The sequence below is a fragment of the Cygnus olor genome, chromosome 2, assembly GCF_009769625.2.
Source record: "Cygnus olor isolate bCygOlo1 chromosome 2, bCygOlo1.pri.v2, whole genome shotgun sequence".
In the NCBI taxonomy this organism is placed as follows: Eukaryota; Metazoa; Chordata; class Aves; order Anseriformes; family Anatidae; genus Cygnus; species Cygnus olor.
Genome location: NC_049170.1, coordinates 111,199,509 through 111,205,508, shown reverse-complemented (window position 1 = coordinate 111,205,508; position 6,000 = coordinate 111,199,509).

Sequence of the window (6,000 nt, the reverse complement as noted above, 5' to 3'; positions counted from 1 at the left end):
GTAGTGCAAAATGACCAGCGGCCAAATCCCCTCCTGGCCCTGCAGACCATTCAACATCCATTCCTACAAAAAGGATGGGGCCAGGGGCTGTCTTCTGACCCATTCCTTCAGCTCCTGGAGCACAGAGGAGCACACCCTACTCTGCTGCAAGACAAGGAGACGAATAAAAGCAGCAGCCATCCTCTCTGTGGGATGCAGCTCATGGGACTCTCCAGTGCCTCCTCCTCTCCATCTGAAGATCTCTTTTCCCTGGCCAGCCGACATGTGTGTGCTGAAGTGCTGGCAGGCTCCATGGGCTGACGTATGTTTTCATCTCTTCCCGCACAGAATGCCCCCCGCGTTTTCTTCCAAAATACATTCACGTTCCTGGCACTGAAAATCTTTATCTTTATGTGTTGTTTTGAGCACACCCACTGCTTCCTGACTTAAAGCAGTTGTAGCATGGGCAGAGATTTACTGACATCAGATAGTGGTTCTTAGAGCCGCTTTAAGTCATATTGTTCTTTTGGTGGACAGGGCACAACTGGGCTTTGGTTGGATGGAAAATAGAGATAATTTTCCCAAAGCAAGCATGTTTTGTGCAGGAAACTAAACCATGAATGAACATATCTTGAATGCTGAGGGGGTAACAGGAAGGACTGGAGTACTTGTGGTATTTGAACAAATGCTGGGTTTGGTTCCAACGGGGCCGAAATCTAGTTCCAATAAATGTTGTGAAAATGTGGATTTTCATGGCAGGTGCCAATGGCTTCAAAACGGGATCAGAACCACTCAAAACATGTTCAGAAACATTTTCGGTTCATCCTTAACATCAGAGTGAGAAGGGGAAAGAAGGTACCGAAAAGATTTCTTTCTGGGCCCAAATGTTATATCCGCTTAACCCTTCCTGTGCCTCCCGAGGCAGCGGCTGGCAGCAGAGACCCACCCGACCCCACTCCAGCAGGCTGGAGAATCCAGCTTCACATTTTTTTGTGATCTGTTGCTGTGTTCACACCTCTTCAGTGCACTTCATTTCAAGACTATGCTTTTTCTCAGTTTCAAATAGGGTGTCTGTAGTGAGTCACCCCTAAAATACCCAGCGGTATGTAAACATATCCAAGCTCTCCTGAAAGAAGGAATCCCAGTTTTCAATTCCGCAGCAGACACCCTGATGAGATGCTGGCCCATCTGTATGTCGTAATGTCCAGGGATGTTGTTTCAGGATGGAGTTTGCCTTTTTTCTAACATAAATGCAGATTTTGACATACAGGTGCTGAGGGATTTGGGGAGGTATCTGATTCAGGAAAAAAAATAAAAAAAGTTTGCTTGACTGTACATAGCTGGCCTCTGGCTTCCTTCAGGGATGCTCCCCCTTCCCCCAGCCTTGCGCTTTGAATAAGCATCCAGAGGCTTGGAAGCTTATCCAGACTTATCCAAATCTCTTTGAAGGCATGGATTAAGGCAGGAACCCTGGGACCCAGGCCAAGAAACCTCAACAGAGCAGCAAGTCAGTGAGAAACCAAGAGTCTGTCCAGGGGAGCTGGCTGAGCAAAAATGAAGAAGTCCATCCCAGGGAGGCGACAGGAAGGGATCGTCTGTCTGGGGAAGGGGGGCTCTGCGGAGAGCCTAGTGAGGGAGATGAAAGAGAGGTGGGAAGGAGTGGGCTGGGTGGGGAGGGCTGGGAGAAGGCACACAATGGTGGGCTCAGGCCCCAGTTGCCTCAAGCCAAGCCTGCTTTATGGGTCTGGGACCTGGGCTGCAAATCTTCCGTGAAGAGATGATTATGGGAGGCTTCTGGTACAATCTGGCTGTGGCTGCATTAGAAACACCGGTAGGGCAGGCTGTTATCCCAGCACAGATTGCCTTGTGGGAGTCGTAAATAAGGGGAGACATGAGGAAATTGTATGAAATAATAAATGGTCCTGAGGAAGAAGACCAGGAGGTTTCTATTCACCTCGTTCCATGGCAAAGGACAAGAGGACGTTTAATAAAACTGAAATATGGCAAAATAAGAACTGATGAAAGGAAATCCCTGTTCCTACAGCGCAGGCTAACCTGGTGTCATTCTTTAGTAGAAGACATCACTTAGTCTACAGATCTTTAGAGACTGAACAGAGGGTGAGATATACAGACAAGTAGCAGTGTTTTATCACCCCGTGGTAGTAAGGATTGTAAGCGACAGCAAGCTTTGATTTCCAGACCGTCCCACCTAAAACCAGTAAAGATGCTGGGGTTATCAGCTGAATGATTATAGCTTTTCCTGCCCTCTTTTTTTTTGTTTGTTTGTTTTCCGGGCAGACTGAAGAGTTGCCAGGAGAGCAATCTTTCCACTGGGAAGGGCAGGTTGAACAACCCTGGGAGGCCACGGCCATCAACTGTGCAGGAAGGGTGGACAGGAGCCAGCAGGACATGGGGCCAGCGGACACTTCCACTGTGCCCCGGGACCCTGTCCCACCGTGGGCTGAGACGGAGCCTCGACCACCCAGAACGACTCCTGAAGCAGGAGTTACCCATTTCCAGCCACCTAGTTTGTTGTTGTCGATGTTTGTTTGGCTTTGGTTTTATCTCAGCTGTTTCATTCATCTTTACGTTTGGTGGTTTATTTTTGCTACCCAAATTAACCAAACAACAGGCAATTAGGCTGTTTTACTGAATAAAAGATATGAACGTCCCATGTTTTGGGCTTCAAAAATGGGTGGGAGCAGAAGCAACACCATCGATTTACAGACTTTTTTTGATTAATGTTGTTGTGACTGAGATTGGAGACTGCCTTACAGAAGAAAAGCTGAAGTAGCTTCAGAGCAGAGCTGGAGCTCAACAAAGGCGTCTCCACACACACACAAAAGATAAATTGATACACAGGTAAAATAGGCACTTAGATTTGTAAGTAGAGACTATTTTTCTTTTTTCAGTCCCTTTTTAATGATGCATAGACTTTTTGCCTCTAAAGCTGCACAACACCCTCCCCCCTGGTTGACTCACACTGTAAACTAAATTTAAAATTCTTGGGAACAGTGGTTGTGCCTGAGAGAAGCTTGTTGATCACAGAGAAGAAAAGACATCTGCCCAAATCAGTGCTCCAAGCTCATGCAGTGCCTCTGAAGTTTGGTCAGTGCTTCGTCCTGTCCCCAACCCACTTTATTTTGTGTCTTTTTTTGCTCCCCACAGGCAACAGGGAGCAGAGGGGGGAGCACAGAGATGAGCCCATGTCTCAGAGCATCGTGGTGGGGGCTGCTCTCTTGGAAGGTGAGGAAGACCAGAAATTGTTAATGAAAATCTAATTAAGACCTTGCACCAAGCTCCAAGATCTGACTGACTTGTAGCAGGCTGAGAAAAGTCCATCACATGGTGATAGAAGCCCAGGGACCTGCTGCATCTGCCAGCTACTATGTCAAGGACAGCAGCACAACAGTCATACGGGGGAGGCAGTAAGAGGGGAAGTGACAAGTTGCTTCCAAATTCAATAAAAAAAAAAAAGAAGAAGAAAAGCACATTCAAAATGTTTGTCTTAGAACTATTTTTTTCTGGTTAATGTTTAACCTTTCACTTTTCCAAAGCAATGTTCTTGTTATCAGCTCCATTGCTGAAGGTCACATATAGAATAAAAGTCATATCTTAAACGTGAATAAATAACACAAGCAGAAATTAATTGAGTGCAAGTGACTCATGTGACATTTAAGGTTTTCTTTACCTACCAATGTAAGCAAATGGTGTAACCATGTCCCTTTTTGTCCCACGAGCTGAAAAGAAAGCAAGTGAGCCAGAAATGACCTATTGTGCCGCAAATGCACTCGAGCTCCATTAGGAAGGCTCTCATCTTGAAATCCAGCTATTCTAGGAAGCAAACCACTGTAGGATGAGGGGGTGACTGTGCCCTGGAAGGGGATGTGCTCCAGGGGTAGGGGAAGGCTCCCTGCAAACGGGGAGCACTGGGAAAGCCTTTGACTCGTGCTGTCCTGCAGTGAATGACAGCCATGATTTTGACTGATGTGGAGAGCTCTCTGATAAGAACCCAGGGGATAAAAACAAATGCTTTTGAGGAATTTGTGACCAATAAATCAATCATTTCATTAAGCAAACAAATGCAATGCATATGGTTTACCTCCTGCATTTGGGCGTCTCAACAACTTTCACATGCATGGGGGGGTTCATCCACTAAAGGGATTTGTTCATGAGCAGGGGAAGTTAACTGGAATCTGGAAAGAGTTTCATTTGGATTTTCTTTATGGTAAATCTCTAGCTGTGTTTATTTATGGTTAAAGTAGTCATACTCTTTCATAAGGGAGAAGCAGGGACAGAGAAGAAGCAAATGTTGCTATATAAGGATTTACAACAAAGACACCTGGCTTGTTCATGTGGCTCATAAACACACATTTGTATTGCACAGTCCAAAATATCAAATATTGAGCAACTTCTCTTTGATTGCAAAGATATTAGTTCTTCATCCAAGATCCAGACACTAGGAAGAAAATACCCTGCTTTATAATGAATGCCTGAAGTGCAATTCTTCTGTTTGTACCAATTATTTGTACATTCCAGGAAAAAAAAAATGGGATGAGTGTTCTGTTGTGGAGCAGACGGCTGTTTTCTGTAGAAGACAGAGAAGTAGCAACTGCTTCACCTACAGATTTAAGATCCAAATAATTTCCAAGATAACTGCTGAGAGGATTTTTAAGCTAATTGTTAGTAATTAGATAGAATTTATTTACCGAGGTGCTTTGGTATTCTCTGCTTTGTGCTTAGCTGGTCGAATCAGGCTGATTGATTCTTCCTATTTTAATGGGAATGAAAGTAAAGTCATATTATCCAAGCAATCTGTATTCTAGATGTAAGAATTACTGTCCTCGTGGTTACGTTTTGGTGGTCTCTTTCTCTGCTTTTCACTTATGGTGGCTTGCAGGAAATCTATGGCTGATACAGCTTTTGTCTGCATCAGATGAAAAACTTTGCATGCTGGGGGTCCCAGCTCATGAATGGCCATTGGATGGAAGCTTCAGTGGATGGAGTTTGGGTCTTCTAGGCATTGTTCTGACCTCAGAGCCTGCTGTCGAACCCCTGGAAACAAAAGGCTACGTGCTGTGCTGCTGGGGTGATGGCTGCTCTCACCTGTACCTTACAGAAATGGGCCAGTCTGCCCATTAGGGTACAAGTGGCTGAGCTTTGAAGGTTTCTAAAGGCCTTTCTAAGGGGCATGGAAATAATTCAAATGGCCCGCATGCTTCTTAATAGCAATGATCATTTTTCTAAAGGGGTCTCATTTTACTTGACCTTTTGCCCTGTATGCTGCAAGTTAAGTCAGTAAATTAAAATCCAGCTTTGATGTTGAAGTCTCATGATATACTCCTGGAAATGAAAGCATCTGTCACAAGCAACATCTTTTGTTTGTTTGTTTGTTTAGGAAAGAAACACTGGCAAATAGACAAATAAGTAGCTTCATTTCTCCTGATCTGAGCCAAGTTTAATTTTTAAGCTGATAATAGTATTGATGCAAAATCTCAGAAACATAAACTCCAAGGAAACAAGAGCCATCAATAGCTCTCACCATGTCTCAGCTGACACTTGGACCCCACAACAAGCTTGCGAGGTGAAGGAGTGGAGGGATGGGATCCTTTGCATTTCTGAAACCACAGCCAAGTCTGTGTTAATGCATATGGTGAGGAACTGCCCTCACCAGCATGGCAGTATTTCTCTTTCTGTATAGAAAATTCAGTATTTTTTCTGTCTACCCTGGCTCTTAGACAAGTTTTATTTCCTTCTTCTTCCAAGAAGTTTGAGTCTAGTTTCTAGACCAGGATCTAGAAACATAACTTCTTCTGGCACAGCCTCTGATTTCTGAAGAGAAAGGGGCCGTTCAGAGCTGATGCTGTGGTCCAAGTCACTGTCTATCACACTTCCCTGCTCTATTTTCACTTTTCTCATGTAACATCACATCATCTCACTTAATACATTTGTTTCTGATTACAGGCTGTGTATAATGGCCCAGCACAATGCTTTACAGTATGCTATGGCTTCATGCCATGG